At 45.2% G+C, this 24110-nt stretch overlaps 1 long non-coding RNA gene across 1 annotated transcript in view; it reads left to right on the top strand.

The window, feature by feature from the left end:
* LOC109246378 (uncharacterized) overlaps nt 1-23819 on the top strand; it is a 152889-nt gene extending 129070 nt beyond the window's left edge. The window contains exons 3-4 of the long non-coding RNA XR_002071334.1: nt 16044-16205; nt 23736-23819. This is a non-coding gene — a long non-coding RNA (uncharacterized LOC109246378). The remainder of the gene's footprint in view (nt 1-16043; nt 16206-23735) is intronic.
* The last annotated feature ends 291 nt before the right edge of the window (nt 23820-24110 follow it).

Here is a 24110-nt window from a genome sequence, read left to right as displayed (position 1 = left end):
TTAAAATACATAAAGCAGAGGAGGCAATTACTGGCATACATCATGACTAATAAAACAACAATTTAAAAAGGCAAGCTTCTCTACACCCTGAGGCTAGAAAACTCTGAGTCTCTGTCACATTTGGGAGACGCAAAAAATTCCTTAGGCAAGTGCACGGAGACCCGCCAGGCTGCCACGTCCTTACCACACAGTTTGGACACTTTTAACAAGGCCCTGCAATTGTTGTCCACAACAACAGCACTGTGTGTTCTTTGGGTAGTAGCTCGTCTTAAAGACCTAATTCTCAAACTTTTCTTTCCCAAACATATATAAACATGGTGCTTAAAGCCTGATAGACTCCCAAGGAAATACACAGATTTCTATTTTAAGAAGTTAAGAATTAGGAAAGGTTAATCTCTGTGATTATTAATAGCTGCCAGAGATTAAGGGTACATTACTAAGGGTTGCTCTCCTACTGGCTTGTGCCACAGTGGGCGGACTGAAGGCTGCCCACCACCATTCAGGATTCCTGATGCTGTACCACAGAAGAAAGAATATTCCAGCGCCAGCCAGAAAGAGGGTAGTTATTACAGGGACAAACTTGAATCTGTCTCGAGTTGTAAAAATAAAGTTGATCCTTTAAGAAAGTATACTTAAGCTACTAGAAACAAATTTCTTGCCACAGACTTCAAAACTGGTTGAAAGCTCCCTGTGTGACAAACAGTAGAGGTTAAGGACCACTTTTCCAAGGTAGCTCCTAAGGGCTTCTTAGTCCACACCCAGTGTTATGAGTCCTTGTGGAAGGAGGGAGGGAGTGGAATAGAGGGAGCCTTGGCCTGAGGGTACAGCCCAGGACCATCAGCCCTCGGGCCCTTATTGAAAAAAAAATTTTTTAAGGTTTATTTTTGAGAGAGAAGGAGACACAGAGCCTGCGCAGGAGAGGGGCAACGAGAGAGGGAGACACAGAATCCGAAGCAGGCTCCAGGTTCTGAGCGGTCAGCACAGAGCCCGACGCAGGACTCAAACCCACAAACTGTGAGATCAGGACCTGAGTCAGTCAGATGCTTAACTGAGTGAGCCACCCAGGCGCCGCTGACCCTCTGGCTCTTAATACTGAGTGTCCACTGTGGGCAGGGTCTTGTGCTCTTTGGTGTGAGGAAAGAGACCTACAAATGGAAATAAGAGGCTTAATTTTTGTTGTGAAAGTACTGATAATCAAGATGGGCAGGACAAACACAAAAGACCATTCCCAGTTAGTGTAAGGACTGTCGTCAATGCTGCCTCCTCTTGTGTGATATTGTCTACTTCTGTGTCCCAGGACTTAGCAGAATCCCCAGCATTTCAGCATGGTTGCATTTAAGGCAAAATGAGAAGAAAACCAAACACTAGAAATGAGGTGCACCTAGTGTTTAGGAGACAAAGGATTCAGTTATGTGGCTGCTGGTAGCTTGCGTGAGGTTAATTTGGCAAAGGACAGAGGAGGATAGGGGATGGCCTTCTTTAGTGGAAAATAGGCATAGAGGCACAAATGGAGGAATTTTGAAGGGGAAAAACACAAAGATGGCTTTAGCAAATGGCCCTTGGCTGAGAGTACAGAGGTCTCCAGTTTTAGATATGTCATATTTCTGGAAACCCGACGAGAAAGCAGATCACCTTCCAGCTAGTTCCTGACTGACAGCGTGCCCTCTACACCCTTTGCCCATGTGTACATTGGCCAGAGAGAGGGAGGACAGGAAGGTAGGTAGGGAGGGAGGGAGGGAGGGAGAGCTCTTTGTGGGGAGAAACGAGGCTTGGGATGTTGCGACCGTTCATGGGGGAAAGAAAGGTGTTGCCTGAAATGAGAACCGGGAGTCCTTAGAAGGGGACTCGGGTGATGCGCAGGCCCAATAAGGCCTTCCGGAACATTCTCACTGGAGGAGGGGCTGCCATCTGCAGGCTTAGGAGCGTTCCTGTGGCTGAACACCTGGCCTAACCCTAACATGTCCCTTTAGGGCCTTTAGGCAGAAATAAGCAGGAAAAGATTAAGCAATGTGTGTTTTCACAAAAGGAAAAGCAGAGGCTTGACTTGACTTGGGGAAATGTCTAAATGCTGTGTGGTGCCCACATCTCCACCTCTAGCCCAGAAATTGACATCGTCTGAAGCCCTTACCTTTATGTTGATTACTCCCTTTCCTAGGGAAGATTCTGGATTTCGAGTGGGGTGCTCGGCTGCCAGGTATGCTTTTGCTCTGTAAACTCCCCAGATGCTGACCAGAGAATGGAGTGGGAATCCCCCAGGGCCTAGAAGGGAAGCCTGAGAGCAGCGTACAGATACATTTTCTACAATTTAAATGAGACCCATTTCTCAGCCAGCTCACACTCATGAATCCTGCAAGTTTGTTCTTTCTGATTTTAAGATGCCTGAACCTGTGACTAAAAGAAAATGGGTCAAATCCCATCCTAACAAATCTCAGGGGATATTCTAATTCTTTGGTAGCCCTTCACGTTGCTTACATTGGGTATTTGCCTAAAGGAAGTAGGGCTTGGAAAACATCTGGTTCTACAGATTTTTGGAGGAGATTCGATGCAATTTGTTGGTAATAGGATTTGATCTGTACTAAATCTGAATGTCTGTGTTATTTCAGTGGATTTAATGAAGTTTTGTTTGTTGTTGAGGTAGATGCAATATCACCTCTCATCCTGTTTTCTGTGGACTCCAGGTGGAAACCATCAGGCAGGCTGATAATAATAGTATGCTTCATAAGGACGCATTACTTTGTCAAGGAGTTCAAATATGATCTCATTAATATCTTACCTTGGGGAAAGCTGAAGGGAGAGGAGATGAGTTGTTCTAAAATAAAAACACATGTGAAAGCAGCCATGAAATAAGGACCGACCTCCCTAATGCTACTTGTGGCAGTTAGTTTCCAAAGATGGCTCCCCCTCCATGAATCTCACCTCCCATTATTCATGCTTTGTGTACTCCTCTTTGCTTGAATCTGGCATGTTCTATGACTTGCTTTTAACCGCTGAAATATGGCTGAAGTGACACTGTGTGACTCCCGAAGTTTGTGCCTAAGAAGCCTTGCCTCTTCTTTCGGGATCTCTTGGAACATTCATTCTTGGGACACTCCCCCTTAGAACCCAGCTGCCATATAGCGAGAAACCCAAGAGGAGAGGATGCACACAGGTGCTCCAGTGGACAACCCCAACTGAACTCTGAGCCAGCATCAGCTGCCAGCATTGGGAATGAACTGCCTTAGGCGTCGGCCCAAGTGAGCCTTCAGACAACTCCAACCTCAGCTACCCTCTGACTGCAACAGGATGAGATAGTCTAAGTGAATACCACCCCCGAGCCTTGTTAACCTACAGAACTCTCAGGCGAGTTAATACCTTTCAACCACTAAGCTTTGGGATGGTTACACAGACACAGCTAACCAGAACATAGCTCTTAATGTTTGATGATATACTACTTGGTGAAAACTGAATCTAGTCCCCTCGGAACAGCTCTTGAAGACCGCCAGTTACCCCTGACCAAGCTTTTGCTAGTGCCTTATGGAAAGGTCCTCCTTGCTGCTGTTCTTAGCTCTGGATTTCCTTCCTCGCTGGCTTCAGAGAAAGCAAAACTCCTGTCCTTGGGAAGCGGGCATGGCAGTGGTGGGGCCAGTGAAAGTGGGAAAGGAGAGGCATGTTTCTCAAGTAAATTCCTGTGGAGCACGTGTTGCAAATTCATACGCCCACAGTGCTAGGCAGGCAAGGGTAGAAGACGCCTGGGGTGGCAGAGATGCTACTGAACTGGGCAGCTCGTGCCTGTTATGGGAAGCAGATGCTACCGCCCAAGATGGCCCCTCTGGTCCCTGCTGCCAGGTCTTCTAATTTTTGAAGTGAAGCTAGAACTCTATTTCTTTCCCGTAAACATTTCCACATTTCCTGTTTTTTTTTCTTCCGTTTTTAACGTTGGCAGTGATTTCCAAATATTTGTAAATGCTGTGTAAATACAACATACCGGGGACTCCAAAGGCTGCTAGTTTGATGTGTCTACCATAGATGGTAGGAGAAAGCCCAGGCCAGCCTCACATAAGCACCCCTGCCCTCCTAACGAGAGTAATTGTATTCTTCCTCTATGCGGTGTCTTATGGTTTACAAAATGCTTTCACATTCATATCTCACTTGACAGCGACAGCAGGTAGGCATCTTTTTTTTTTTTTTTTTTAAAGAAAACAGGCCTTGTCTGAATCAACACTGCTCTTGGGGAGGTTGGCTTCCTGCTCCTTGGTCCACAGCTCAAAGAGTTTCTGCTTTCTCTGGACAGGGGGACAGGGGGCCACTTGAGCCCTGAAAATATATTCATCCTAGAATAGTAAAATCAATGCTGGGAAGCTAAGAGGTAGAGAAGAGGAAGGTCAACAGAGTGAGAAGCTGATTTGGGGCCTTCTGGAGTTCCCTGTGTCTTACATTCAGTGGTCAAGATGGACAGCCCTGAGTCTTCTCCAGGGAGTTGAGGTGAATGCCCATGTCACCAAGCTAGGCGAGGGGCTGGGTCCTTGAAAATGCCCCTTCTTCCTGCTTGTGGTCATTGAATCTGAACATCTCTGACCTCAGTTTTGCATTTCTTCGGAGAACCCGGAGAGAGGGAGGAAAGCAGCGTATGAGGCAGCATATGAAGCCATTCCCTCGCTCAGACAGAGGGCATGATTCTACCCCATCTGTAGCCAGGGCAAAGCCGGCTGGAGGAGGCCTCTGAAATGCACCCATCTGTTATGGCCAACATATCTGGTTGGGTAGGAGAGAACAGGCTTCTTTATTCAAACAAAATGCCCAAGACTTAACCCAGAAGACTCTAGATTCTACATTCTTAATGGAACAAGGATGCCACCAAGGGGCCAGACTCTGACCTCCCAGTGTCCACAGCCTTTGGGGAGAGGTGGTCACCTGGTCACTGCTGCCCTGCGACACAGTGCCCCCTCCAAGGGCAGCCCCTTCCCTGAGCTCTCGCGGGCTCCATTGGACACAGTACTACAAATGAAAGAGAAAGCAGCACAGAAAATACCATGTATATAAAGATAAAGATTTCAAATTCTCATACCTTACTCTCCCATTCCCAACCAATCATTCTATCTTCCACCTTACTTCCCACCCCATCCCGCCTCCTGTATTGCCCAATCTTCTCTTCCATCTTCTTCCCTCACTGGGGAAGTGACTTGGCTGTAACATATATAGCAAACATCTGGAGAAAGTTTTCTGACGGGCTCAGGTCGCTTGGAGCTTAGCACATCTGGCTACCACATACACAGACCTCTTGGAGACCACTGTGCCGGGGCCCAGGTCCCATGCTACTTTTTCGTTCTCCCCCCAGCCTCCATGATCAAAGCAGATGAGGCAGGGACAAATGGTGACCTGTCTGGCCAGTAGGACTGCAGGAAGAGAACCTGGACGAGACACCGGGTGTTTCCACCTCATCCTCTTCATTTAATCTTTGCTGTGGTCTGTCAGACATTGCTGTGCATGGCTCTTGGGGGAGAGGCTATGGACACCGTCCAGCTTTGCACAGGTTATAAGTGCCCAAGCAAGTTTATGAGCCCCGCTTGGTCTGCACCCCAGGGTGTTCTCTTTCCCTGAATTCAGGCCACCTAGGTAGAAATACACCCTCCCTGTACTTCCCAGGACTGGCTCCACGGAGCACAAGCAAGTCGTAAACTACCAGACTCTGCAGGGCGTGTTCTCGCCTGTCTGTGCTAAGGGCGAGCCCTGGAGTAGTGCAGGGCACATCTTGCACGCCCGAGGTGGCCGCCTGCCTCCCACTGCAGGGAAAGTTGGTTTTGGTTAAATAAGAGATTCTCTCTTGGAGGCAGGCCGAGATAAAGTACTTAATCAACTACCCCAAATTCGGGCTGCTGAGAAATAGGACAGTAGTTTTAATTTGGTTGAGGAGAGATTGCTGTTTCCAAGGTTGTTGAGTGCTGTGCCTCCAGGAGTTTAAGGCAGTCAACGGAGAACACCTGCCTGGCAACCGGAAGGAGCCAAGCCTTGCCCTCTGGAGGTTGAACTTGCTGCCCAAGAAGACTTTTTCAACCGGGGGAGAAGGAGTTGTTCCCTCCAGCAAAACAAAACAAAAAATACAAAAGCACCAACCAGCCAGGTCTAGAAAGGCCTGGTTCAGTTCCTTTAAGTGCATCTGAAGCCGCAGAGTCCAGTCTCCAGGAGGCAGGAATCTGTTGCCACGTGCCTGACACACCCCGCAGGCTCACCTAGGGAAGGAGAGCTGTTAGCCACCCTGCGTGCAGTCCCAGAGGGAACTGCCTAATCAGAAGAGCAGGGCTCTGGCATCCAACTCGGGGAAGGGGGGCAGCGGGAATGTGTGAGGAAGGTATCATTTCTGAAAAGAGAGTGTGATGTGCCAGGCAGGGTTTTTAATATTCAGGTTGAAAAGGGTTTTAGATGTGACTTGGCATCACCAGCAATAATCTACTTTAATTCAATTTGCCATAAAAAGATGCCACTTTTGCTTTTTACATAACACATGAGAAAATGCAGCATTTGCCTTGCTAAGTACCTTGGCTCTGCTCCTGTGGTAAGAACACCCCGCACGGGGAGCCTCCGTGTCAGGCTGCCGTCCGGCTGGGTCCACTGTGGCTCTCCCTCACCCCGTGGCTCAGGCCACTATACTTAGTTCTCTTTTCCTTGAGAGATGTTCCTACAGGTCCACCACCTCAGGGGGGAAAATGATATCCAAACCATGCTCCTAAATTGTCCCTTGTTTCATTTCACTTTGTCCTGAGGACCGTCAAGCCACCAAGATAAAGAGAGCTCCTGCGACACAGTGAGGCGGTTATCGTGAACCCAGCCAGTTCTTGTCAACTGTCCGCATTTCCTCTTCTACGCACACAACATTAATCTCTACATAGCTCATGTCCCCACATAATTGACGAGCGCTTTTTCTCAGGATGGTCAATGGGATCAGATAAACAACTGAAACTTGAGCCACTCCATTGCTCTACCCCATGGAGACTAAGAAAAAATTGCACATCTAGGAACAATATGCGCAAGGGTGGTCTCCTGGCAATTTGCAGCCAATTACAAGTGTACATTGCTTTGCACAATGGATGTGCTGCTGAAAAGGTTATATGCAAATCGAATTTTTGTAAATTGAATTATATTTAACACGCACCAAGGGAACTGGCTATTTTAGGGACACCAAAGTTGAATTCATTTTGTGGAGCAGGGAACCCTTTGTAAAGCAAATTACCATCCTCCAATTCGTATATTCTTTGATAAGGTCAGGTTTTATTATTTTGGACCTTTTTGAACTAGAGCATACCTACAGTGTTAAAATGGTAATAATGAGATATTCAGAGCTGTCGCCAAATTCTAGAAGTAAGAGAAGACGAACTCTGATTCTCCTCCTGAAAGAAAAGATGAACTGGAAAAAAGAGACTTTCCCATTTTGATTTGCTACAATACCCAGGGAGCTATTGTTAGTATTTTGGTCTCAGCCCAGCTGACTCCCCTAAGTGATGGCTCTCTGTGCTTCTCTTAGATTAGTTCCTTGTGGACCTTCAGGCTCCTGAGCTGGTAAGTTCCCCAAGTGACAGCCAGCCTCACTGTGGCCTTGTTAACCCTTAGGCCCTCTTAGCACCGGGCCTGGGGCCTGTCAGCTGTTTGAGGGCCCAGAAAATGTCTGAGACCTGGAAGAAGACAAAGGAAAACTGCAAATCAAAATTAATAAATGTTTAATTAAAGATCTACAAAATGCAACATTATGTCAACTTCATTAATTGTTAAGGTTGGTATTCATGAAAATTTAATTAGCTAAGAATTAGAAAAGAAGAAACAAAAACTCATTATTCATAGCTGCTATAATGGTCCGTATAAAAAAAGTCCAAGGGAATCTAGAGACAAACTGGATTAGTAGATGGAGACTGGGTTACGCTGTGGTAACCATCCTGAAAGATCACGGGCTGAACACAGCAGCAGTTTGCTTCCTTCTCTTGCAGTGTGTTGACGTTCTGAGTGACTCTCCACCATGTGGTGTGATTCATCAACAGACATGTGGCCCCCTCAACGCTTGGTGTCCACACCTGTTTCAGCAGAAGAGAGAGAGAAAATCACGCAGGAGATTTTCTCTTCTTTAGCTTGCCAGTGACCCTTTTGGGAAGACCCATGTGGGACTCCCACCCGCATGTCATTGGTTACAGCTGGTCACGTGTTGCCTAACTGTAAGGGACCTGGGACGTGTAGTTGGTTTTGTTTTGTTTTATTTTTGAATGCTCAGGGAGACCTTGTAATGTCTACCGTGGAAACTATTAAGTAATAAGAGCTCAGCAAGATCAATATACCCAAATCAGTAACATTCTGATAGATCTGTAACAAACAATTAGAAAAAATAATATCTTTAGTGTGCAATATGGGAACATTCAAATATCAAACATCTTGGGGCCTCCAAGCATAAGAATGGCCTACCCACATCACAAACTCTTACTTCTGCAGTTGAATTTTCTCTATTTTATTGTCACCGAGTTATCAGATACCTCAGGCATGTGAGGGAAAATGATCAGCTTTTCTAGACAGCCCACTTCATCTTGGCTCGTCTTTGGGTAAGGTGCAAGATGGAGCAGTGGGGGCCTTACGGTGATGGACTATTTACAGCTGCACATTCATCCCTGTCGGAACAGGTCTGGTGACTGTTGGGTAGGGCCTCTTGATGGTGGTTCACATGAAGGACATAGGCACTCCCTTGAAGGAAGCTACTTTAGGGGAGAGACAGTCAAGGACACCAAACTGATCCAAAGACTAAGTTCTGGGAAGAAGAAGGAAGTGATTTTGAATTTTCCTGAGCACTGCTCAGAGTGACTTTGGTGTCTTACCCGATTTGTCAGAACGATACTGAGTCTTTCCTGCCCCATTCCTTTAATTGACCACTACCAGCACATTAGTCCTCTCTGCTGAGCAGCTTTCTTCGGCTCCGAGAAGAGTTCTGCTATGCTCTCTAACTTCATTATCCTTTTAGGGTTTCCCATGTCCCCTCATTTGCCCCCTGACTGCTATCAACCAGAATTCTAGTGCAGGTAGCCAAATTGTTCTCTCCTAATAGATTAGAGGTAACCACAGACAGAGGCTTTCTCTGGAAGACGAGAACCCGGGAAGAAAGAGAGAATTCCAGAAAACAGAACATTTCACTTGCCTCCTGATTTTGCCTAGAAATGCCCTGAATGTTGCAACAGCACATGAAGAAATGCAGGCTCTGAAGAGATCTACTGTCTCCCCGACTCATGACATAACCTTGTGTCCGACTTAGTGAAGTACCAAGCAACATCCACATGGGAGCTAAGCAATTTGCCTAATGATGGTAACATGGGAAATCTTTATGAACCCCAGGATATCAGAAACAGTGTCCAACCTCCTGCAGCAGTGGTATAAGGAAGCCAAAGTCCCATGTGGGCCAAGTGAGTGTATGTATTGCAGGGAGGTCTTGGGAGTTAGCTTACATTAGAGTTTCCTAGGATGAAATCAGAAAGGTCAACACTCGTGGGTATTGATAAGGCATAACAATAAAATATTCTGATTGATTTTTTTCATTGACATGACCTAACTTTAAAACAATGACCACAGAATTAGATAAAATGATGAGATTCAAGAACATGTTTTTTTTTTTTTTTTCAACTTTTTTTTTTATTTATTTTTGGGACAGAGAGAGACAGAGCATGAACGGGGGAGGGGCAGAGAGAGAGGGAGACACAGAATCGGAAACAGTCTCCAGGCTCTGAGCCATCAGCCCAGAGCCCGACGCGGGGCTCGAACTCACAGACCGCGAGATCGTGACCTGGCTGAAGTCGGACGCTTAACCGACTGCGCCACCCATGCGCCCCAAGAACATGTTTTTAAATATCTCTTTGACTTGTGGCTCTAACATGAATAATTTGATATGTCTATCTCTATGTATATATAATGACACAGTAAAGAGAGAAGTTGAATCAATGCAAGTGGTCAAGTAAGATGTAGTGATTGGAGACTCTAAAAGTCAGATATAAGATAATGATATGATGTTGCCATTTGGCAAGGGTGGACAAAGCAACTATAAATTTGATAGAGACTTTGTGTGGCCCGTCAATGTCATAGACACAAATCTGGTTGGTGTCCTGGCTGATGGCCTCTTTAATCACTAAGTAACCTAATTCAGTTAAAAATGTAGTCCTAAAAACCGCTTGTGAAATTGTTTGGAACAACATAATTCTTTCCTTAGTGGATATGCATCTCTTAACCCCAGGAACATTTTCAATTAAATACGTATTTTTAAAGAAAACCAATCTCATAATATTAATATTTGGGTGTTTCTGAGTAATATGTGCATATTTAGTATTTGGGGAAACTTGTAATGATTAACAGAATTTAGCTTATTAGAATACTAGGACAGGGTTATAATTCCAATTTAACAGGAGTAGTTTTGTGATTTTAAGCTAAAACTTTTTAGAAAAATGGGTTTGCTGGTTGGACAAAGGGTGTGCTTAAAAAGAAAATTGAATATATGAAAAATTTACATACTCCATTTAAAGTTTCTAAAGGATTTTAATAATTTGTAAATCAGACAAAAAATTAATCAAATGCCCCCTTAAAATCAAGTATTAAAATTTTCTTGATTTTGAAATAATATTTGGAAGTTGAACTTAAAAACCAAATGTATTTGAAAGCATAACCTTAATAAATGAAGTATTAATTTTGGAAACAAAAGTAACCCTCTGAATAATCTTTTCTGAGCATGAAAAGTTGCATCAAAGATACCAAAAACTAGGGGCACCTGAGTGGCTCAGTTGGTTGAGCATCTGACTTCGGCTCAGGTCATGATCTTGTGGTTCATGAGTCTGAGCCCGTCACTGGGCTCTCTGCTGTCAGTGCAGAGCCCGCTTTAGATTCCCAGTTCCTCTCTTTCTCTGCCCCTCCCCAACTTGCATGTGTGCGTGCTTTCTCTCTCTCTCTCTCTCTCTCTCTCTCTCTCAAAAAAAAAAAAACATAGTAATAAAAATGTTTTTAAAAAAGACACCAAAAACTTATGTTGATCTTTTTTTTTAACATATCAAAACTTTCACATCCAGTAATTATCATTCTTTCAAATAGCCACTTTGGAGGCCCCACTTAGGTGATATTCTATCACTCAAAATTCTTTTCAAACTCACTTTTGAGATTATTTGCAGAACCAGCTTAGATTTTTCCCCCCTATTTCAAACATACTCAGAGATTGGAAATTGGATGACAGAATTATGTAACACCCAACTTTTTTAAAAAAAAATGTTTTTAACGTTTATTTATTTTTGAGACAGAGACAGAGCATGAACGGGGGAGGGTCAGAGAGAGAGGGAGACACAGAATCTGAAACAGGCTCCAGGCTCTGAGCGGTCAGCACAGAGCCCAACACGGGGCTCAAACTCACGGACCGCAAGATCATGACCTGAGCTGAAGTCGGACGTTTAACCAACTGAGCCACCGAGGCGCCCCTGTAACACCCAACTTAATATGCCACCAACCCAAGGCATCCGCAATTTAACATAGGTCACCCAAAAGTAAGAGCTCCAGGTGTGGAAGAAGAGCATTTCTTTTCTTCAGGTACTTTGACACCTTTCTAATCACACCTCTTAGGTAACTGACTGTCCTCTCATCATAAGTAGTAAAGAGAAAGCTTTGCTAGCTAGAACTCGACCCAAGCACAAATTAGAACTTCAACTGAAACTAAAATTACCAAAACGTCTTCATTGGAGGGACCTGATCCAGAGCCACTGACAGAAGAGGGGAGGTGTCTTGGTTAAGTCTGGGGATTTCTCAAGTGTTCTTGACACTCCCCTGGAGTGCTATTCAGAGCCACTGCAAGAATCCAAAGCAGGTGGTACTGCAGAACCGGGACGGGCAGAGACAGTAACAAAATGGCCCCAAAGACATCATGACTCAGAGTGCCAATCCACTAGGAGGTAAATGAAGAATACCTTCCGAATGTGCTTGACTGTACGTCCCCTTCTGTTCAAGGAGCCTAAGACCCAGGAGATCAGAGTAAGATTTGGGGAATGGGAAGAGGAGGCTGATTAGGAGGAAAACATTTGAAAAGAAAAATCTTTCAGTTTGACCTCGGGTCTTAACCACTTCCACAGAATTTAGGTACGAAGGATCCACTCTTATTGATGTATATATTTTGAAGTGTTCACCTTCATACACGTTTTGTTTCCTCAAGAGTTTGAACACTTGCAAATCACTAGCTCCATAATTCCTCCCACCTTTATCTAATGTAATTAGTTAAGAAGTGGGTCATAGAATGGAGATTTATTCATCTTCCATAAATAAAGAAAAGTTTCTGTAAAAATGACATTCACACCCAATTTTCTTTTGATCCCCATTAAATCGATGATAGTGAACAAAGTGACTTTTCAGTATTTGCTCTGAAGTCAATTGCTTTTAATGCCTGTCAGGTAATCCTAAAAACAAATTCCACCAACCTTTGTGGGGAATTTCAGACAAAGGCTACAAAGAAGCATTTCCACAAATGAACTGTGTACTTTGTACCCCAACTGTAGGCTACCTTTAGAGCAGGACAGTGCCACATGGCTTGTGTGCTGTTGATCCACATCCCACGCAAGTCTGTGTTGATGCCAGTGACCTGAGGAGACCAGAGAAGCCCTGGGTACGTTTCAGAGTCATTCATTTGTTCCTTCATTCACTTGTTCATTCACATCAAAACCTTATTAAACACGTAACATGTACGAGACACTATGCTAGGCTCTGGGCATCTTCTATTCACAGATCAGCGTTTTACAATTTGATTTCTTTGTTTAAAGTACCATCAAGGACACAACACCTCTCTCGAGAGACTTTCTACTTAGCATTGGAAATTGGAGTGTGGCTCTGCAGGCAAAGTAGATTACTAAAGATTAATAAAGATATCAACAGTCTAAGGGGGTTCTAAGTACTCATTTATTCCAGAATGACCCTAGGACCTCAATTTGAATATATGGGTAATGGGGGAAAATGCCTTCTCTCCCGGGGATGATAATGGCAAATGTCTAGCAAAAACGATGGCTGAATACACGGGGCAAGGAAAACAGTATGTGTGTGGAAGGGAGCTGGAGAGCCCTGAGTTCACAGGCTGGCTCCAACATCTGTGAACCTGGATGTGTGGGGAAACCATTCAGCTCCTCTGTGCCTCAGTGAGCTCACTCATAAAGCAGGTAACAGTGCCCTCCTCCCAGGTTATTGTGACAAATACGTACCACGAGAGAAGAGCCCTGCCCTATGTCTAGCATGGTAGGCACCTAGATAAGCACTGAATGAATGAACAAATGAATGAATGGAAAGGGAGCTCATGGATAAGCTGGAAAATAGGAATGAGCATCAAGAACTTCAAAGAGGAAAAAACAGGGTGTCTTTTTTTCCTTTATACTTGCTTTCTTTTCTCTCTGGCTTGGGAGGGTCTGGAGAGCTGTGTGTGGAGAGACCCAATGCTATAAAGATAGCTTTTCTGAATTCATGGGGGACACACAAGAGGACGAGAATTCAGTTCTTTCCGAAATTGCTCAAGTAGGATCGTCCTGTTTCTACAGAAATTCCAGAAAGTCAAATATCCTTTATTAAAGATACTTGTATTGAAGCAGTTGCCCTACTTTTAGATAGGAAATGATGCTTGTTGTTCACTTGGGCCTCTTCAGAAAAACAGGCCTCAGATTTCTTCCAGTAGCCCTAGGAGTTTGTCCAACCATGTTCTCCTCTTAACTCCTCCCCATGGCTTGCTTAGCTTCCCACTCCCGGTGAGGCTGGGGTGGGAAAGGGGAGCGCCATAAAGTCACATTTTCCATACTCACCCGCACAAAGAGTTTTCAGAGGTCACTGCAACTGTCTTTGAGGTACCTTATCCCTGGTCTCCCTAGCCCCCCAGCCCTGGCACACAATGATTTTATTTGCTCTGCTCTCCAGATAGTTTGGGAAGGTGCCGTAGAGGATGATTTGTGTATCTGCAAAAACTTCAAAAGTTATAGCCCTCTTTAAAATGACTTCAGCCTATCTCCTTAATGTGACAGCTTCAGTTTACTGATCTGGAAAATGGAACACAATACCTTTGACACTGGGTGATGAAACAAGATAATGTCAGAAGATCACCGGTCACCAACCAGGTGCCAAGGAAAAGTTAATTTTGATTCTCAGTATATCACACAAGGCTCTGATCCTCACTTCATCATGTAGAATGAATTAATGTTGGGGCACCTGGGTGGCTTGTATGTGAAGTGTCCAACTCTGGATTTTGGCTCAGGTCATGATCTCACAGTTAATGAGTTCGAGCCCCATGGATTCTCTTTCTCTCTCCCCTGCAACACACACACACACTCTCTCTCTCTCAAAATAAATAAAGTTTTAAAAAAAGAGGATGAATTAATGGCCACTGCTTTTCATCAGCATAAGGCAAGCTGACAAGAGATGGTGTCACCAGTGTGTGTGAGACACGAGCATCTGTGGCCTTGGGCATAGCATGTGGGGTTTCTGGGGAACTGTATACCCTGGTCTGGGCCAGGCTGTCCTTTGTGGGGCTGCCACTGTGGATGGCATCCTAAAGGGGGCATTATTCCTATATTTATCCAAAATATCTGGCTTGAGTCAGCAGGTTAGGCCATGTCCTGCTGCCCTCTTACCCCTCACTGACAGTGTCCCTTGGGCATGGCATTTCTAGCTGTCTCCTCATCAAAGCCTTGGTGTGCAATCTTACCATGGTCATCCTTTCCCAGCTCTTGGCATGTCCCCAGTCTCAGTGACAGGATACACAGAGTCCAGATTTACAATATAAATGCATTTAGAGTCTAGACTTCTTCCAACAACACATGGAAGAGTTCGAACCAGTGGGGGAAACCCAAGCTTGCAAATCTGTCCTATAGCCCTTAAATTAGGGAGCCAAGATGCAAGAAGCCAGGGTCAAGTTCAAAAGCTTCAGCCTTGGGCTCCTGGGCCAGGAAGGTGCCTGCTAGGATGTACATACCCCATTCCCCAGTCTGTTTTGTCCTGAGCTGAATTTTACTCCATCACATGGACAGGTTCTCATTCCCACCACTCCCCCATGCAGATGAGGACTTGGGAGTTATTAAGAAAAGGAGCTCAATTGTCCCCCTTGGCTTATCGTTACTAACCAGGCAGAGGAAAGCTTCAGCCCACCATTGGTTTAGATTAGCCCCTTCGTTTCAATATTATTAATTACCCAAGTTAGCATACAGCATGTCAACATCAAACCCCTACTTTTTTTTTTTGAATTAACTGTTTCATTTGCAACCCCATGGCTGTACCTGCTTTCTTTCATGTCTCTGGGACCAAAGCAGGAATACCTCACAGATTTGGTTTTAACTCTGACCAACCAAGTTACTATACTGGGGACTAACACAGGTGACTCCTTCCATGGGAGTCCACCAGGCTAATCTTTGGAGGTGACATTTCCATAATAACTTAAGGTTTGCCCAAGTTCTCTGTTGCATCCTGTGCAAAGTAAACAGAAGGGTTAATTTAGTTCTCTAATCTCTTGTTATAAGCCTAATTATTTTACATGTCTTCATTTCATTAATGAATTGCTGCTTTTTACATGCAGCTCCTTCCCCATTGCTTTTGTTTAAACCTCCTGGTGGGAAGGGATAGATTAATTTTGTTGTGCCTTAATGAAACTGTATGCTACATTAGATTTAACCATTTGGCATGCACTGCCAACATCACCATTATGCATAATGAATTATTTTTTGTGAGTCCCAAACTACTATAGACCTTCAGTGTTCTCCTTCAGATATTGTGACTGTGCAACGGGCAGGCACAGGACACCAAGCTTGGTCATTGCCCCTCGTGTCTAAGGAAACTGCCTTGTGGCTTTTTACTTTCTGTCACTTTCATGGAAGTGTCTAGATTTCCCCTTGTCATGAAGAACTCAGATGTCCAGTTGAGGTCCAGTGAGCATCTCACATGAAAGCAGCAAGTCAATTTTGAGGTTGTGGGAGCAGAACACCGTGCTAGGCACCTTGAGGCAAAATGTTGTTTGGTCCTTGTCTTCAATTTAAAACCACAATCACGCATTGTTGCTCCTGTGTCTGCAGGTCATCTGGGCTCTGCCGGTGTAGACTGGGCTCGACTGGTAGCTGTGCTTCAGTTTACAGCGGCCAGAGCAGCTCTGTTCCTCATGTCTCCATCCTCCTGGGACCAGCAGACTAGTCAGTGTCTGTTTTTCTTATGCTGATGGCAGAAGTTCAAGAGGGCAGGTAAGAATGTACAAGACCTCTTAAGGCCTAGGCTTGGAACCGACACACTTTTACCCACTTATTGTTTGGTCAAAGCAAGTAACATGGCCAAGTTTAAAGACGAGGCCATGAAGTTTTCTCCTTCAAGAGTTAGCTGTGGCAAAAGTGGGGTTAAAGGAACTGGCAAATAATTGGAGCCAACAATTAAATTGTTCATATGTTTTTAAGAGTTGGCTGGGTTCTGGGATGTGGCCATCCCAGTTTTCAAAGCTGGAGCCATTTAATCCCACAATTAAGGTTGGCCCCAGCCAAGACTCTGGAACCAGTTTTGTCTCTAGGCAGGGGATTGAAGGATCTCAAGCCAGTGACTCTCTGGCTCATCACTGAGTTAGGCCTGATCCAAGTTCCATTAAGCCAGAACCACGTCCTGTCTGAGTTTCAGGTGCAGTGGGGAATGCATTTCCTGACCCTGAACTTGGGTTTCCCCCATATCTGCTGCTGACCCTACTCTAACACACTGGCCTACCAGCATGTTCCTAAGTCATCTTCTTGGTTACTTAAGTTGCCCTGCTTGCCAACCTTTGCTGAATTGACTTTGTGAATACTTGATCTTAAAACCACCAGTCATTATTCCTTGCTTGGCCTCTCCCACAGGACAGAACCAGTGCTCCAGAATGATTTCCAGATTCAGAACAGGGGACACCTGCCCTTTCCTTTGCTACTAGAATTTGTGTTTCACTGTCCTACCGTTCAGCCTATACCTCTGATCCTGGGATTTCTCCATCTGGTGTCATTCACTGCTCCTAAATCCTAGCTCCAGACTGGAAACCCAGCTAGCAATATGGTGTAGACCATACCAGATTGCTACCAAAAAGTTGAAAGAATGTTATGCTCCCTAGGTTCTCTCCATGGGTTTGGAGGAAGGTGGGTCCCACGAATGGGTACACCCTGGAGCAATTGCTTGAGGTCAAGAAGGATGAGGAGCCAAAGAAGAAATAAGCAGTGAAATGGTAGCTCACTTAAAATTGTGTCATAGTCAAGGCTAAGTGCTGATTGTCCTGGATACAAAGACAATGAGTTACAAACTCCACCTGGATGGAGTCTTGATGACATGTGTGCTGATTCTTCAGTGTCACCTTGGACACCTTCCGGAGGGGGAGGTCGCTGTGCTGTTCCTAACTCAGGGCATTTGGTATCACCATTCCCTCTAGGAAGAACGTATTTTCCCCTGATATTTATATCCCTCCGTCCCTCATCTCCTCCAGATCTGTACACAAATATCGCCTTCTCCATGATGTCTTTCCTGATCTCCCTACTTGTTATTGCTATTCCTACCCCTCACCCAACAAGGCAATCCCTCTCTTCCTTTCCTGCCTTATTTTTTATCAAGAACACTTATCACCATCCTGTGCAGTTCACATTTTACTTTTTGTTTTGTTGATTGCCTCCCTTCACTAGAATACGTGCCCCATGATTTGTCTCTTGGCCCCTGGAACATATTATAGATGCTCAGAAAATATTTGCTGAATGAAGGAGGAAAGGAGGGATAGACAGAAGCAATGGGAGGCTGGCCAGAGTGGGCTGGAAGATAGAGACAGGCCAAGACAAAAGCATGTGTAAGTGCTTAAAGACTCACAGTCACCCTGAGGACACCAATGAGGTCAGCCCAGGGACTCCAAGGCACTGCCAAGCTTTAGCTTCCCCATTGCTTCTACTGGTTCCTCATTGTCAGCCTGTCAGGCATACTCAAGGTTCTCCACTCCTTGACCCAGAGCTGTCCTTGGTCTACCTTCTCCCCATCTTAACTACACTTGAACAAGTAGCCAGCCAGCACCCTGAATCTCCACTTACTTACCTCCCATGGACTTTGAATTAGACTTTGGTCCAGATATGTCTGCTAAAGGGAACTCAAACCAAAGTCCCAAACTAAATTGATCCCATTTACCCTGCCATCAGTCAGAGATCATCTTTCTCACCAACCGCCTTAATCCCAGGTTTTTTTGTAAGCACAGCATCTATTTGGATGTCCAGATAGAATCTTGAGCATTTACCTTTCAAAGGTGTACTGACTGCACCTGCTTCTGTCATTTCCTGTGCAACCACTGCTTCCACTCCCATCCTCCTCATCTCTTAATTGGCAAGTGTCCTAACCATCTTCCTTCTTTAAGTCCCCTTGAGCCCCATCCATTAACATTTCCCATCACCTGGGGGGCTTGTTAACATGGCATATAAGGCCCTCCATGTTCTAACTATTCCCTCTCCAGTCCCGTCTCTCTTCCTTGCTATTATGCTGAATTTTCTCCAGTCCTTTGCACAGACAGTCCCCCTGCTAGGCATTCCCTCTGCCACTCCTACTTACCCTTTAAGATTCAGCTCAAGTGTCATTATGATTTTGTCCATATTGCATAGCACATGTTCACTTTTTAAAAGCCTTATCTTCAATTGGATCAGCAATGTTTAAAGAATAATGGACTTGCTATTTTTTCCCGATACATAGTAAATGCATAGTTATTAAGAATGTCCATCCACACAACCTCCAAAGATCATCTTGGATACCACCAAAGTCACCCCACTTTTTTAAAACAGTGGGCTGGGCCGTCTTGCTGTTTAAAGTCATAGAGTTGGAGGGGTGCCTGGGTGACTCAGTCGGTTAAACATCTGACTTCGGTTCAGGTCATGATCCCACGGTTTGTGAGTTCGAGTGCTGCATCGGGCTCTGTGCTGACAGCTGGGAGCCTGGATCCTACTTCGGATTCTGTGTCTCCCTGTCTCTCTGCCCCTCCCCTGCTCGTCTTCTGTCTCTCTGTCTCTGAAAAATAAATAAACATCATAGAGTTGGAGAGAGCTGTGAGAAGCCAATCATACTGCCTTTAGTAAGATCTGAAATATTATGCTTTGATGGTATAATATTTAAGTTGTTAACAATTATTGAGTGTCTCTTACATGCTGGGCACTGTTCTGCATGACTTATATTCACTCATTTAATCCTCATAATAACTATGAAATGAGACTAAAATCATCTTTATCTTACAGAAAAGAACATAGAGGCTCAGAGTGGTTAAGTAATTTGCCCAAGGTCACACAGCTGATAAGGGTTGACCCCTCTATTCAAACACAACCATTTGAGTAGAGTGAGATTATCACTTCTAACAGGTGTTAATGCCTCCAATAGTCTATAGATGAGACTGTTCTTGGCACCTAAACTTTGCTGTAGTACAGCCTGTTCTTGCTGGTGGAAGGAGGGATGCTTTGCTGAAAGGCTGCCAGGACACTCAGAAAAGTAACCTCTTGAAAGTGGACAACTCAGTAGTCTATGACTCTCTAGTCTTAGTTTAAGAAGTTCTTTGTGGCAGGAGCCAACTTGGTATCACTTTGATAGAATCCTCGGCTGCTGGCCCTTTCTGCTATCCTGTGTGTTTTTTTGGTCTCCAGAGATAGCCTGAACTTTCCAGCTCTAAGCAAGAAAGCTTTGGAACCAAATCATCCATGTTCTTCTTGAAACTCATAAGCCCAACCCCTGTTGAACATATTAGAGAATTTTGTTCTTCTGCAGAACAGGTTCTCCTACAGAAGAACCTCAAAGCCAGAGGCTGAGCTCCTGCTCCTACGTGTCACTTGCCCTATCCTAAAAAAAAATTCTGGCTTGAAATATTTATGCACCTGATTGTTTGGAAGTTTTGTGGAACCTGCATGTGTCAATTAAACAGCTCATTCCTGTCACATGCTTGTCACATTCACTGGGAGCCTGCGTGTCACAGCTTTTGAAATGACGCAGCCCAGATGCTATGGATCAGCTCAGTGTCTCTTGGAGAAACCCATGCTCAGCTATATCCCTGTGGGTGATAAACAGGATGGATGTCCCCATCCCCTGATAAAGCACTTCTATCTATAAACGCATAACTCAAAAGGAATTACCACCAATATTCTTTTAATTGGAAATATCTTTCTTCCTCCTAAGCAGATACATGCAAGCTCCTTTTCTGCAGAAGCCATCCATAGAAAAGGAACATGTGTGTGAAAGACAGCCTGTTTAATCTTTCCCTGTAATCAGCTCCCCGGAGCCCAAATGCTGAGTCTGTAAAAGTTGCAAGCCCAGGCCACTCTTCTGCTCACTCCTGCTAACGACTTACTCAGCCTGCCCTGCCCCTTCTTCCTGACTTTGGCAATGGGACTCCTTGGAAAGCCAGCACTTTCCACCCTAAGGGAGATTCTCCATCAAAATCAGACACCCTAGAAAAATAGAGCTTAGGCAAAGCGGCTTTTCTGATCCCATTATTGATAAGCTCTTAGAGCTCATCAATGAAAATTAGAACTTGTTAATCCTGTACATTTCCCCCCTTGATTTTTAATTACAGAAGAAAGAAGTAATGGATAACTTATGGGGCTACAGAGACACTGAGGCTGTCAAGAGAAAATTAAATTTACGGTCAGAGAGTTTTGTTTTCTCAAGTGTCCTTGTAAAATGCAAAAGAGGCTCCTGGCATCACCAAGGCAATTCAACTGGTTTCCTAAACTGGCAGGGTTTTCCTCGAAGAAGCCCTCCTTCATTTGCCAAGAGAGTGTATTAATGACAAGGACTGGACCTAAAGGGAACTCATTCAGAAGAAAACTGCATTAAAAGAACATTAAGGGCTATGTTTTAAAGTCTGATTTAAACTCATGAAAGCAAGGAGATTTATTGTCGAAGCCAAATCGCCAAGCTGACGCGCCCTGCCTGGTAATGCATTCCGATTGGAGCACAGGGGATTGAATCCGTTCAGAACCATCGCTCACCGGGGCCCAGGCGCTCCTGCTGGGGGAGAAGAAGAGAACCAAAGTGGGACACGGGCTGGGGGCAGCCACATTTCTGAAAGCAGATAGGCTGACCTCCCACAGGGGCCGACCCACCAGGGAAGCAGGAGGAGGAGGGCGCTGCCAGCTGAGGTCCGCCTTGACATTAGCACAGAGCTTAGCAGCCTTTGAGCTTCCCAGCACAGGCCCACGGTTGCTGGGGTGCTGCTCCCTGGGGAAGCTGGAGGCTCACCAGGATATTCCAACCCCTCTCTTCTGACTCCTCAACCCCTCCTGCGTTATTCTCTTTGGCAGCCCCTCCTGCAAGCGTTTAGACCCACGGCAGAACGGTCACCCCTCCCTGTCCAACCCATTGCTCTGTTTCACGTGACCACACTCTGCTTTGGAGTAATGCAACGCAGGTGTCTCACCTGGGCTGCAGACCTGGACTCCAGCCAGAAGGCCAGCTGCTTGCTACCTTGCAACTCAGGATCTGATTTCTAGCTTCGGAGTGTCAGTACCAGAGTTGGAAAGGCACAGCCAGTCACCCTAGAAAACTCGAAGAACACAGCCTCGAGCCTGTGCTCTCTATCCCCATCTCGGTGCAGGGGTGCTGCCAGGGTGCCTCCCACTGCTCCTGATGCCAGCTTTTATGGTTCCCCCCTCCGTAGCCTCATATCTGTTCTCAGTAGCTGCAGCCCTGCAGTTCAGCTTCGTACTTTTTCATGAAGCCTTGGAACTGATTCTGTCTCATGTTTTTCCTGGTGTTTCAGTGCCTGGACAGATACTCACTTCCTGGTATCTGTGCCTCTCTAAACCTTGTGGAATCTTTACCGTGTCTGGATGCAGGTTTGTCTTTTCAAGTGGCTGAATTTGGACAGCCAAGGGGCTGTCCGGATGTGGATGTGAAGTCATCTGCCAAAATTACAGGAGCCAAGAGCATCACAAGAGGAGAGACAGAAAAGCCTTTGGTGAAGGCAAATCCAGGGTCCAAGACCAGGAGAGCCCATCGGAGTCAGTGTGCAAACGTGCCTCAGAGAATTGGGTGGCAGGAGAATGGGGAGTCCAGGCAGTTGGCACAGGCCGTGTGACCCTTTCATCATGCATCTCCTTACTTGTACATTGAGTGCTTCACAATATCACTGATCATGAAGCTATGGAAGCAATAAATAATATAACAACTATGTAAATGTTAGGAGAAACAACTGGGGAGAAGGTGGGAGAGGACTTCTCAGAGGCAGTGGCCACTCAGAGTTGGGTTTTGAAAGGAAAGTAGAAATTTGCCAAGACAGGAAGTGGGTAGGAAGTGGGGGTGGGTTGAGGTTTAGCTCAGAGCATGACTGGGGTGGAGACATGTGGCCAGTTTCCTTTGGGGAGCAGAGAGCTGTGGAAGATGAGACTGGAAATGTCCTCAGGAGCATGATCGCAAAAGTTCTTGGTGTTATGCTAAGAAACCTTAACTTTCTCATGCAGCCAATAGGAGGAAGCCATTAAATGTATTTTAGGTAGCTTCCGAGTTAGTACTAGTCCAAGGTGGCTAAACCCCCACAACTGACCAGACTGCTGGCCTACTTGGGTTAGAGAGGGAGATACTGGAGGTGGGGCCCGCTGTGAACTTCCTTTCCAGAGAACGTCTCATAGGTTCCACATTTTGCATGTGATCTCATGGAAGTCATGGACCTAAAGCTATTTCTGGGAAATAACTTGTTTCCTAGGGAGAATTTCATTCTTCTTAGGGGATGTGTGCTGCAGTGTTTAAAGATGATATGTCACAATGCCTGCGACTAATTTTCAAATCATTTGTCAGCACATTTTTGCAAGTGTGTGTGCGTGTGTGTGTGTGTTGGGGAGGGAGAGAGAGAAATGAAGAAATTGAGGCAAGATGTAAACAGTTGATGAATCTAGGGGAATAGTATATGGATGTTCATCACAATTTCTTTCAACTTTTCTGTACATTTGAAATTTTTAAAAATAAAAGCAAAGCAAGCAAAACTCTCGCTCAAGGCAGAAGTAGCAGGAATGAATGTAAAGTGATGAATTTTATTCATTTATATTCCTTCACCACATACTGTCTGAATACCTACTATAGTTGTTCAATATTTAGTCGGAACAATCAATAGGACTTAGTGCCTGACGGGAGGCGAGTGGGGGAGATGATGGAGGAGGTGCGGTAACGGAGCGCGAAGTAGCCGGCGTGAATGACGGCTGGTTCAATTAACAAAGAGACGAGAAGGCAGAAGGGCAGCAGGCCGGAGGAGGGGAGAATGAGTTCAGTTCCGTGGACAGCATTTTAAAAGGAGTGTTGATGAACTTGAATGAGTTAGGAAGAGACATCAGAAGCAAGGTACAAGAGAAACAGGGTGGGCCAAGGACAGGGATATATTTGGGAGGAGGTGAGGGTGGGTGTTGTCTGCAGTTGTCTGCAGACAAGAATAATATTAGGAAGTGTTGTGGACTAGATTCACATGACCTGAGAGGGCTATATTTGGAAGATGGGAGACAGTGACAGAGATAGTTTTGGGCTCAGGGTGTACAGGGACTTGACCCCAATCGTACTGTTGGACAGCGTCAGTCTCAGAAGACAAGTCACTAGGTGTCAAATGCTGGGCATCAGTCACAGGTCAGGAAGGCAGGGTCTCTATTCTCAAACAGCTCCCATTTTGCCATCGGATCTTCACAATCAATACCGGGCAGAAAACAAAGCCGTATTGCTTGACACAGACCTTCAAATTCTTAGAAAACCTACAGTTGTCTGTTCCTTGTCTTCCCATTTCCATCCAGGCACTTAGAAGGACGACAAGTCACAGCAGATGCAAAAATTCACAGGGTGTGTTGTGGCAAATAGAAATCCCAGGAGTCCGAGGTAAGTAGCTATTTCCAAAATGTCACGGACCCTCCACAACCTCTCCTGCCTCCGTAACAGACAGTGCAGCTAGGGAGGACTGGCCTTCTGGAGAGACAGTTGAACCTGGCCTTGAAAGGGAGATAGGAATGTTCCAGGGAAAAGGAAAGAAGACATTCCAAGGTGAACGACGTAGCAGAATGGAAGCTAAACCATCCCAGTCGCCCTCCCCTGGCCTCTCTCAGGAAAATAGGCTTGAGAATTAAAAGAAAACCCAGACAGTAGAACCCTACTTTCTTCCAGGCTCTTGTCTT

The sequence above is a fragment of the Panthera pardus genome, unplaced genomic scaffold (assembly GCF_024362965.1).
Source record: "Panthera pardus isolate Hobbes unplaced genomic scaffold, ASM2436296v1 HiC_scaffold_2, whole genome shotgun sequence".
Lineage (NCBI taxonomy): Eukaryota > Metazoa > Chordata > Mammalia > Carnivora > Felidae > Panthera > Panthera pardus.
This window is presented reverse-complemented; position numbering and strand designations above follow the sequence as displayed.